Source organism: Pseudophryne corroboree, chromosome 1, assembly GCF_028390025.1.
Source record: "Pseudophryne corroboree isolate aPseCor3 chromosome 1, aPseCor3.hap2, whole genome shotgun sequence".
NCBI classification, from domain to species: domain Eukaryota; kingdom Metazoa; phylum Chordata; class Amphibia; order Anura; family Myobatrachidae; genus Pseudophryne; species Pseudophryne corroboree.
Window position 1 is genome coordinate 934,881,152 of NC_086444.1, and position 12,307 is coordinate 934,893,458.

At 49.6% G+C, this 12,307-nt stretch overlaps 1 protein-coding gene across 1 annotated transcript in view; it reads left to right on the forward strand.

The window, feature by feature from the left end:
* The first annotated feature begins 1,448 nt into the window (after positions 1–1,448).
* LOC134970339 (uncharacterized) overlaps positions 1,449–12,307 on the forward strand; it is a 49,796-nt gene continuing 38,937 nt past the window's right edge. Inside the window, exon 1 of the mRNA XM_063946382.1 lies at positions 1,449–1,497. The gene's annotated coding sequence lies outside the window, so the exon portion shown is untranslated. The remainder of the gene's footprint in view (positions 1,498–12,307) is intronic.

Genomic DNA, 12,307 nt, shown 5'->3' on the forward strand with positions numbered 1-12,307 from the left:
GACACCCCCCCCCCCCTGAAAACGCTTGAGCTCGCCTGCAGTTTTCCAGACACTCCCTCAAAACGGTCAGTTGCCACCCACAAACGGCCTCTTCCTGTCAATCACCTTGCGAACGCCCGTGCGAATGGATCCTTCGCACCATCCTGTCGCTGACCACCAATGCTTGTTGTAGCCACCCGATGCGCCTCCGCATTGCGGCTCAGACGCATCCGCAGTTCGGATTTGATCGCCCGCTGTGTGAAAATGCACAGCAGCGATCAGTTCTGAATGACCCGCCTGGACCATTAGAGTGCCTTGGGGACCATGTATGGGAACCTCTGACCGAGAGCATGAGCAGTAAGTGTCCATTCTGTCCATTCAGAGCTTTACAAAAGAAAATGCTATTGTTAGGTCGCAGTGTATAAACCACTTATTACACCTAAACCAGGGCCGGTGCTAGGGTGTTCGGCGCCCCCCTGCAAACTATAAATTTGCGCCCTCCCATATTCGCGCCGGGAAAAGGGGTGTGGGCTCACAAGTAAGGGGCATGGCCACACAATAGTACCCCCATTTAAAATTACGCCACAATGTAGCACAATCTTATTCCTCTTATACATAATGCCCCACCCGTAGTTGTAGCGTCATATGTAATGCCCCCCAGTAGTAGTAGCATCCTTATACATAATGCCCCCCAGTAGTAGTAGTATCCTTATACATAATGCCCCCCAGTAGTAGTAGTATCCTTATACATAATGCCCCCCAGTAGTAGTAGTATCCTTATACATAATGCCCCCCCAGTAGTAGTAGCATCCTTATATGTAGTGCGCCCCCAGTAGTAGACGCGTCCTTATACGTAGTGCACCCCCAGTAGTAGAAGCGTCCTTATACGTAATTCCCCCCTAGTAGTAGTATCGTCCTTATACGTAATGCCCCCCCCCAGTAGTAGAAGCGTCATTACGCGTAATGCCCCCCTGTAGTAGTAGCGTCCTTATACGTAGTGCACCCCCAGTAGTAGAAGCGTCCTTATACGTAATTCCCCCCTAGTAGTAGTATCGTCCTTATACGTAATGGCCCCCCCAGTAGTAGCGTTGTTTCACAAAATGCCCCCCCCCAGTAGTAGCGTCCTTACATGTAATGCCCCCCCCCCCAGTAATAGCGTCATTATACGTAATGCCCCCCCAGTACTACCATCCATAAAGTGCGCGTACACAGACATACCTCACACACACACAATTCACACATATATACACACACATACACACCCACCATATACACACACACACCGTATGCACACACACACCCACCATACACACACACACACACACACACACACACACCATATATACAAACACACACTTCTCTCTCACCCTCTACTTACCTAAGCCAGTCTCCCTCGGTACAGCAGCCTGGTCCGTGTAGCTCCGCCCCCTTCTGGACCGTTTAGCTCCGCCCCCTTCCGTCCCGTTTAGCCCCGCCCCCTTCCGTCCCGTACACAGCCGCTGCCAGCCTGCCACACAGGTGAGGTGAGGGGAGGGAGGAGGCTTTTCACGCTGCAGGCTCCGCTGCCAGTGACTGTCACAGTCATACAGTGACAGACACAGCAGCAGCAGCAGCAGGGGGGCCAGGACGGCGCAGCAGGGAAGGAATGCAGAGCAGGGGGAGCGCCTCTCCGTCCCAGCGCCTCCCTGCACTGCATCCCTTCGCTGAGCGGGTAGCGCCGGGCCTGACCTAAACTATACTTATTCAATTAAAGTGATGCAAAGTTTGTAGGCTGACCATATTATCCCTTTAACCTGGGACACTTATGAGTTAACACAGGTTCTGTGGCTGCTTAAAACCAGGTGAAATGCAGGCTTGTAGTCAGCCAGCTACAGAACCTGTGTAATTCATGAGTGTCCCAGGTTAAAGGGATAATATGGTCAGCCTAAAGATGCAGTTGTATCACTCCAGCAGAACTCTGCCCATACAGGAACCATGCCATGGCACATTGACGCTATTGAGGGGTTTATGTTGTTTTTTTCAATACAATTTATGTTGTCGTTCCCTTTAACGCAGTTTATGTTGTCATTACCTGCAGCTGTGTTACATAAAGGGTCATGGGTTTATTTTGCAATGGAATATTTTGTACCTTTTTTATCATCTAGTACAAGATTAAATTAGACTGCTTACCAATTCCAATAGTATCTCTTTACATTTGTTGAATTTAGAGATTGGCTGTACTGACCTGCGTAGATGAATATAAGTTGCAGGTTCACAAAGTATACTTCTTGCTCACAGGATTTCATTAAAGCACCTGTATACCACATGCAGCTTTCCAGCGTGTTGCCAATTTTAGATTAATCAGAACTGATGAACCGTATGATGTGAAAGCCGTCTAAGAAATCACAGAGAAAATACATGTTCAATTCAGGTCCCTCCTCCCCTCTTTTTTTCTTACTGTAGCCACGTTGTTTTTGTACATGGATTTATCATTGAATACATTGCAGTCAGTGGCGTAACTAGAAATTTCTCTATCGTCCTAGTGGATGCTGGGGTTCCTGAAAGGACCATGGGGAATAGCGGCTCCGCAGGAGACAGGGCACAAAAGTAAAGCTTTCCGATCAGGTGGTGTGCACTGGCTCCTCCCCCTATGACCCTCCTCCAAGCCAGTTAGATTTTTGTGCCCGGCCGAGAAGGGTGCAATCTAGGTGGCTCTCCTAAAGAGCTGCTTAGAAAAGTTTAGCTTAGGTTTTTTATTTTACAGTGAGTCCTGCTGGCAACAGGATCACTGCAACGAGGGACTTAGGGGAGAAGAAGTGAACTCACCTGCGTGCAGGATGGATTGGCTTCTTGGCTACTGGACATCAGCTCCAGAGGGACGATCACAGGTACAGCCTGGATGGTCACCGGAGCCTTGCCGCCGGCCCCCTTGCAGATGCTGAAGTAAGAAGAGGTCCAGAATCGGCGGCAGAAGACTCCTCAGTCTTCTAAAGGTAGCGCACAGCACTGCAGCTGTGCGCCATTTTCCTCTCAGCACACTTCACACGGCAGTCACTGAGGGTGCAGGGCGCTGGGAGGGGGGCGCCCTGGGAGGCAAATGAATACCTATTTTGGCTAAAAATACCTCACATATAGCCTCCGGAGGCTATATGGAGATATTTAACCCCTGCCAGAATCCGTTAAGAGCGGGAGACGAGGCCGCCGAAAAAGGGGCGGGGCCTATCTCCTCAGCACACAGCGCCATTTTCCCTCACAGAAAGGCTGGAGGGAAGGCTCCCAGGCTCTCCCCTGCACTGCACTACAGAAACAGGGTTAAAACAGAGAGGGGGGGCACTAATTTGGCGTTAGAAATATATAAAAAAGATGCTATAAGGGAAAACACTTATATAAGGTTGTCCCTATATAATTATAGCGTTTTTGGTGTGTGCTGGTAAACTCTCCCTCTGTCTCTCCAAAGGGCTAGTGGGTCCTGTCCTCTATCAGAGCATTCCCTGTGTGTGTGCTGTGTGTCGGTACGTGTGTGTCGACATGTATGAGGACGATGTTGGTGAGGAGGCGGAGCAATTGCCTGTAATGGTGATGTCACTCTCTAGGGAGTCGACACCGGAATGGATGGCTTATTTAGGGAATTACGTGATAATGTCAACACGCTGCAAGGTCGGTTGACGACATGAGACGGCCGACAAACAATTAGTACCGGTCCAGACGTCTCAAAAACACCGTCAGGGGTTTTAAAACGCCCGTTTACTTTAGTCGGTCGACACAGACACAGACAGGGACACTGAATCCAGTGTCGACGGTGAATAAACAAACGTATTCCTTATTAGGGCCACACGTTAAAGGCAATGAAGGAGGTGTTACATATTTCTGATACTACAAGTACCACAAAAGAGGGTATTATGTGGGATGTGAAAAAACTACCGTAGTTTTTCCTGAATCAGATAAATTAAATAAAGTGTGTGATGATGCGTGGGTTCCCCCCGATAGAAAATTATGGGCGGTATACCCTTTCCCACCAGAAGTTAGGGCGCGTTGGGAAACACCCCTTAGGGTGGATAAGGCGCTCACACGCTTATCAAAACAAGTGGCGGTACCGTCTATAGATAGGGCCGTCCTCAAGGACCAGCTGACAGGAGGCTGGAAAATATCATAAAAAGTATATACACACATACTGGTGTTATACTGCGACCAGCGATCGCCTCAGCCTGGATGTGCAGAGCTGGGGTGGCTTGGTCGGATTCCCTGACTAAAAATATTGATACCCTTGACAGGGACAGTATTTTATTGACTATAGAGCATTTAAAGGATGCATTTCTATATATGCGAGATGCACAGAGGGATATTTGCACTCTGGCATCAAGAGTAAATGCGATGTCCATATCTGCCAGAAGATGTTATGGACACGACAGTGGTCAGGTGATGCAGATTCCAAACGGCACAAAGGTGTATTGCCGTATAAAGGAAGAGGAGTTATTTGGGGTCGGTCCATCGGACCTGGTGGCCACGGCAACTGCTGGAAAATCCGCCGTTTTTACCCTAAGTCACATCTCTGCAGAAAAAGACACCGTCTTTTCAGCCTCAGTCCTTTCGTCCCTATAAGATCATATCTGCCCAGGGATAGAGGAAAGGGAAGAAGACTGCAGCAGGCAGCCCATTCCCAGGAACAGAAGCGTTCCACCGCTTCTGACAAGTTCTCAGCATGGCGCTGAGACCGTACAGGACCCCTGGATCCTACAAGTAGTATCCCAGGGGTACAGATTGGAATGTCGAGACGTTTCCCCTTCACAGGCTCCTGAAGTCTGCTTTACCAAGGTCTCCCTCCGACAAGGAGGCAGTATGGGAAAAAATTCACAAGCTGTATTCCCAGCAGGTGATAATTAAATTACCCCTCCTACTACAAGAAAAGGGGTATTATTCCACACTATATTGTGGTACTGAAGCCAGAAGGCTAGGTGAGACTTATTCTAAAAAAAATTTTGAACACTTACAAAGGTTCAAATCAAGATGGAGTCACTCAGAGCAGTGATAACGAACCAGGAAGAAGGGGACTATATAGTGTCCCGGGACATCAGGGATGCTTACCTCTATGTCCCAAATTTGCCCTTCTCACTAAGGGTACCTCAGGTTCGTGGTGCAGAACTGTCACTATCAGTTTCAGACGCTGCCGTTTGGATTGTCCACGGCACCCCGGGTCTTTACCAAGGTAATGGCCGAAATGATGATTCTTCTTCGAAGAAAAGGCGTCTTAATTATCCCTTACTTGGACGATCTCCTGATAAGGGCATAGTCCAGGGAACAGTTGGAGGTCGGAGTAGCACTATCTCGGATACTGCTACAACAGCACGGGTGGATTCTAAATATTCCAAAATCGCAGCTGATCCCGACGACACGTCTGCTGTGCCTAGGGATGATTCTGGACACAGTCCAGAAAAAGGTGTTTCTCCCGGAAGAGAAAGCCAGGGAGTTATCCGAGCTAGTCAGGAACCTCCTAAAAACAGTGCATCATTGCACAAGGGTCCTGGTAAAAATGGTGGCTTCCTACGAAGCAATTCCATTCGGCAGATTTCACGCAAGAACTTTTCAGTGGGATCTGCTGGACAAATGGTCCGGATCGCATCTTCAGATGCATCAGCGGATAACCCTATATCCAAGGACAAGGGTGTCTCTCCTGTGGTGGTTATAGAGTGCTCATCTTCTAGAGGGCCGCAGATTCGGCATTCAGGATTGGATGCTGGTGACCACGGAGCCCAGCCCGAGAGGCTGGGGAGCAGTCACACAAGGAAAAAATTTCCAGGGAGTGTGATCAAGTCTGGAGACTTTTCTCCACATAAATATACTGGAGCTAAGGGTAAATTTATAATGCTCTAAGCTTAGCAAGACCTCTGCTTCAAGGTCAGCCGGTATTGATCCAGTGGGAAAAACATCACGGCAGTCGCCCACGTAAACAGACAGGGCGACACAAGAAGCAGGAGGGCAATGGCAAAAACTGCAAGGACTTTTCGCTGGGCGGAAAATCATGTGATAGCACTGTCAGCAGTGTTTCATCCCGGGAATGGAAACTGGGAAGCAGACTTCCTCAGCAGGCACGACCTCCACCCGGGAGAGTGGAAACTTCATCGGGAAGTTTTTTCCACATGATTGTAAACCGTTGGGAAATACCAAAGGTGGACATGATGGCGTCCCGTCTGAACAAAAAACGGGACAGGTATTGCGCCAGGTCAAGAGACCCTCAGGCAATAGCTGTGGACGTTCTGGTAACACCGTGGGTGTACCAGTCGGTGTATGTGTTCCCTCCTCTGCTTCTCATACCTAAGGTGCTGAGAATTATAAGACGTAGAGGAGTAAGAACTATACTCATGGCTCCGGATTGGCCAAGAAGGACTTGGTACCCGGAACTTCAAGAGATGCTTACAGAGGTCTTATGGCCTCTGCCGCTAGGAAGGGACTTGCTTCAGCAAGTACCATGTCTGTTCCAAGACTTACCGCAGCTGCGTTTGTCGGCATGGCGGTGGAAAGCCGGATCCTAAGGGAAAAAGGCATTCCGGAAGAGTCATTCCTACCCTGGTCAAAGCCAGAAAGGAGGTGACCGCACAACATTATCACCACATGTGGCGAAAATATGTTGCGTGGTGTGAGGCCAGGAAGGCCCCACAAAGAAATTTCAACTCGGTCGTTTCCTGCATTTCCTGCAAACAGGAGTGTCTATGGGCCTCAAATTGGGGTCCATTAAGGTTCAAATTTCGGCCCTGTCGATTTTCTTCCAGAAAGAATTGGCTTCAGTTCCTGAAGTCCAGAAGTTTGTCAAGGGAGTATTGCATATACAACCCCCTTTTGTGCCTCCAGTGGCACTGTGGGATCTCAACGTAGTTCTGGGATTCCTCAAATCACATTGGTTTAAAACCAGTTAAATCTGTGGATTTGAAGCATCTCACATGAAAAGTGACCATGCTCTTGGCCCTGGCCTGGACCAGGCGAGTGTCAAATTGGTGGTTTTTTCTCAAAAAAGCCCATATCTGTTTGTCCATTCGGACAGGGCAGAGCTGCGGACTCGTCCCCAGTTCTCTCCCTAAGGTGGTGTCAGTGTTTCACCTGAACCAGCTTATTGTGGTGCCTTGCACCTACTAGGGACTTGGAGGACTCCAAGTTGCTAGATGTTGTCAGGGCCCTGAAAATATGTTCCAGGACAGCTGGAGTCAGGAAAACTGACTTGCTGTTATCCTGTATGCACCCAACAAACTGGGTGCTCTGGCTTCTAAGCAGACTATTGCTAGTTGGATGTGTAATACAATTCAGCTTGCACATTCTGTGGCAGGCCTGCCACAGCCAAAATATGTAAATGCCCATTCCACAAGGAAGGTGGGCTCATCTTGGGCGGCTGCCCGAGGGGTCTCGGCTTTACAACTTTGCCGAGCAGCTACTTGGTCAGGGGCAAACACGTTTGCTAAATTCTACAAATTTGATACCCTGGCTAAGGAGGACCTGGAGTTCTCTCATTCGGTGCTGCAGAGTCATCCGCACTCTCCCGCCCGTTTGGGAGCTTTGGTATAATCCCCATGGTCCTTTCAGGAACCCCAGCATCCACTAGGACGATAGAGAAAATAAGAATTTACTTACCGATAATTCTATTTCTCGGAGTCCGTAGTGGATGCTGGGCGCCCATCCCAAGTGCGGATTATCTGCAATACTTGTACATAGTTACAAAAATCGGGTTATTATTGTTGTGAGCCATCTTTTCAGAGGCTCCGCTGTTATCATACTGTTAACTGGGTTTAGATCACAAGTTGTACGGTGTGATTGGTGTGGCTGGTATGAGTCTTACCCGGGATTCAAAATTCCTCCCTTATTGTGTACGCTCGTCCGGGCACAGTACCTAACTGGCTTGGAGGAGGGTCATAGGGGGAGGAGCCAGTGCACACCACCTGATCGGAAAGCTTTACTTTTGTGCCCTGTCTCCTGCGGAGCCGCTATTCCCCATGGTCCTTTCAGGAACCCCAGCATCCACTACGGACTCCGAGAAATAGAATTATCGGTAAGTAAATTCTTATTTTTTCTCCCCCAAGCCAAAAAACTCTTCGGCGCCCCCCCCCCCCCCCCCCCCTTCATGCTCCATAATTGGGAGCAAGAAAGGGATAAATATGCACGCGCCTAAGGCGTGCGCGCCAAAAAAGGGGCTTGGTTTTGGTGGAGTGGGCATGGTTTCGCATAAAGGGGCGTGGCATTGCAGGAAAAAACTACCTTATACCCCAGTTTTGCAACCTGCACGCCCATACGTTGGCCACCACAGGAAAGAAAAATAATCCTGATTCATGCCCCTTACATTATTTGTAATTTTTCCTCCTTATAGTAATGCCCAGTATACATTATGCCACATACTGCAATGGCCCTTAGACATTATGCCGCACACAATAATGCACGACACAATATGCACACACTGTAATGCCCCCGACACATTATGCCACACACCGTAATGTCTGTGACACATTATGCCACACACCGTAATGCCTGTGACACATTATGACAGGAATCGCAATGCCCGTTATACATTATGCTACACACTGCAATGCCCCTGATACATTATAGCACATACAATGTCTGTGACACATTATGACACACACCGCAATGTCCGTGATACATTATGCCACACACTGCAATGCCCGATACATTATAGCACATACAATGCCTGTGACACATTATGCCACACACTGCAATGACCTTGAGACATTATACCACAATGCCCGTGATATAGTATACCATACACCGTAATGCCTGTGACACATACCGCAATGCCCTGCCCGTTATACCCTATGCCACACATTGCAATGCCCGTTATGTATTATGCCACACTGCAATGACCCTGAGACATTATACCACATACCACAATGCCCGTGATATAGTATACCACACACCGTAATGCATGACTCACTATGACACACACCGCAATGTCCGTGATACATTATGCCACACACTGCAATGACCCTGAGACATTATACCACATATCACAATGCCCGCGATATAGTATACCATACACCGTAATGCCTGTGACACATTATGACACACACCGCAATGTCCGTGATACATTATGCCACACACCGTAATGCCCATTACACATTAAGTCCTACAGTAAGGCTTCTAATTACTTTTCAATTACCTGCTCGTTGTCAGGGGTTTCATGCACTGGGTGTCATGCTCGTTGCCAGGGGTTTCATGCTCTTGGTTCCATGCACGGTGCCAGGGGTTTTCATGCTCAGAGTGTCATGCTCGTTGCCAGGGGTTTCATGCACTGGGTGTCATGCTCGTTGCCAGGTGTTTCATGCACTGGGTGTCATGCTCGTTGCCAGGTGTTTCATGCACTGGGTGTCATGCTCGTTGCTAGGAGGTAGTCCTTGTTGCTAGGGCTGTGCTCCCAGTGCCACATATGTCCCCAGTGCCAGATATTTCCCCACGGTGCCAGGTACTTACATGCCCCAGTGCCAAATATAGTCGTCGTCCCCATGTGCCAGGTACACATATACCCCCCCAGTGCCACATATGCCCCCAGTGCCATATATTCGCCCCCAGTGCCAGATATTCCCCCCCAGTGCCAGATATTCCCCCCGTGCCATATATGCCCCCAGTGCCAGATATTCCCCCCCAGTGCCAGATATTCCCCCCCAGTGCCAGATATTCCCCCCGTGCCATATATGCCCCCAGTGCCAGATATTCCCCCCCAGTGCCAGATATTCCCCCCCAGTGCCAGATATTCCCCCCGTGCCATATATGCACCCAGTGCCAGATATCCCCCCAGTGCCATATATGCCCCCAGTGCCAGATATTCCCCCCCAGTGCCATATATGCCCCCAGTGCCAGATATTCCCCCCCAGTTCCATATATGCCCCAGTGCCAGATATCCCCCCCAGTGCCAGATATTCCCCCCAGTGCCATATATGCCCCAGTGCCATATATGCCCCAGTGCCAGATATCCCCCCCCCAGTGCCAGATATTCCCCCCAGTGCCATATATGCCCCAGTGCCAGATATCCCCCCCCAATGCCATATATGCCCCCAGTGCCAGATATTCCCCCCAGTGCCATATATGCCCCCCGTGCCATATATGCCCCTAGTGCCAGATATCCCCCCCCCCCAGTGCCATATATGCCCCCAGTGCCAGATATTCCCCCCCAGTGCCATATATGCCCCAGTGCCAGATATCCCCCCCCCCCAGTGCCAGATATGCCCCCAGTGCCAGATATTCCCCCCAGTGCCAGAAATGCCCCAGTGCCAGATATTCCTCCCTCCCCCCCCCCCGTGCCATATATGCCCCCAGTGCCAGATATTTACACACACACACCCTCCGCCGTCGCTTTTTGGAGGGACACGGAGGGCACAGCTCGTCTCTCCTGTGTCCCTCCTGCTGCATCATCTCCGGCGGCCGCGGGTCTAATAGGGGGAAGTGCCGGTTCGTGAGCCAATTAGAGCTCACGGACGGCACTTCCCCCTATTAGACCCGCGGCCGCCGGAGATGATGCAGGAGGGACACAGGAGAGGCACACGCTGTGCCCTCCGTGTCCCTCCAACAAGCGGCGGAGGGAAGGAGACTGCAGACTGACATGCGGACGCTCGTCCGCATGTCAGTCTGCTGTAAATCAGTGGCGCCCCCGCAGCCCCTCGCCCCCAAGCCACCGCGAGGACTGCGGGGGCAGTAGTTACGCCACTGATTGCAGTATGAAATGTTTAGTCTACAGTGAGTGATTTCATTGAAGGGGTAGCAGTTGATTTACCGACGGACACAATACGGACGGTCATAATCCCGACAGTCAAAATACCAACACGGCCAAAATACCGTCATTCTTTATGCCGACATGTTCAAAATGCCGACATAGTCAGAATACCAACATTTGAAATGCCGACATGCATTTTTCATTCATTTTTACCCCAAAACAGACTTGTTCATGCTTTACCATCCCAGTGGATCTGGAGGGGGAATAGCGAGCTATGCAAGGGGACGTGGTAGCGCGGTACACTTAGACGGTGTCCATGTCGACTTATGTTGACATTGACACAAAAAACAGAAAAACTCATGTCAGTATTTTGACATGTCGGCATTTCAAATATCGGTATTCTGACTATGTCAGCATGCTAATCATGTCGGTATAATGAATGTCGGTATTTTGACCATAGTCAATGGCTGTCGGGATTATGACCGTCGGTATTGTGTCCGTCGGTAAATCATACTTAACCCCATTGAAGAGCTTGGCATACCTCCCAACATGACCCTTTCCAGGAGTCTCTGCTCCTGGGCTTCACTCTTAATTTAAGATTGCCATAACCTGTGCTGAAACACCTTTCTCATCCATTATCCTGCTCAAAACAGATGCCAGCAATCATAAATTAAGAGGAAAGTAGAGATGAGCGGGTTCGGTTTCTCTGAATCCGAACCCGCCCGAACTTCATGGTTTTTTTCACGGGTCCGAGCAGACTCGGATCCTCCCGCCTTGCTCGGTTAACCCGAGCGCGCCCGAACGTCATCATGACGCTGTCGGATTCTCGCGAGACTCGGATTCTATATAAGGAGCCGCGTGTCGCCGCCATTTTCACACGTGCATTGAGATTGATAGGGAGAGGACGTGGCTGGCGTCCTCTCCATTTAGATTAGAAGAGAGAGAGAGGGGTAAATTTACTAAGATTCGTATTTTCCAGATTCAGGTCAAAGTTCAATCACGAATGACATCGAAAGTGTAAAACTGCAACTTTTTGAATTGATTACGACTAATTTACTAAGCTGTCGTATTCGGGTTTTTCTTTTGTTCCGATGTCGATGTCATTCGTGGTTTTTTTTCTATTTTTACGGCAGTGATTAGCAAAACACTGCCGACTTTTTTTACAATCAATCTCGGCCGGATCTGTGTGATCCGTGCTGGGTTTTTTTTTTTTGTTTTTTTTAATTAAACACTGTAAAATAATTAAAAAAAATGCGTGGGGTCCCCCCTCCTAAGCATAACCAGCCTCGGGCTCTTTGAGCCGATCCTGGTTGCAAAAATATGGGTAAAAAAATGACAGGGGTTCCCCCATATTTAAGCAACCAGCATCGGGCTCTGCGCCTGGTCCTGGTCCCAAAAATACGGGGGACAAAAAGAGTAGGGGTCCCCCGTATTTTTAAAACCAGCACCGGGCTCCACTAGCTGGACAGATAATGCCACAGCCGGGGGTCACTTTTATATAGTGCCCTGCGGCCGTGGCATCAAAAATCCAACTAGTCACTCCTGGCCGGGGTACCCTGGGGGAGTGGGGACCCCTTCAATCAAGGGGTCCCCCCCCCCCCAGCCACCCAAGGGCCAGGGGTGAAGCCCGAGGCTGTCCCCCCCCATCCAATG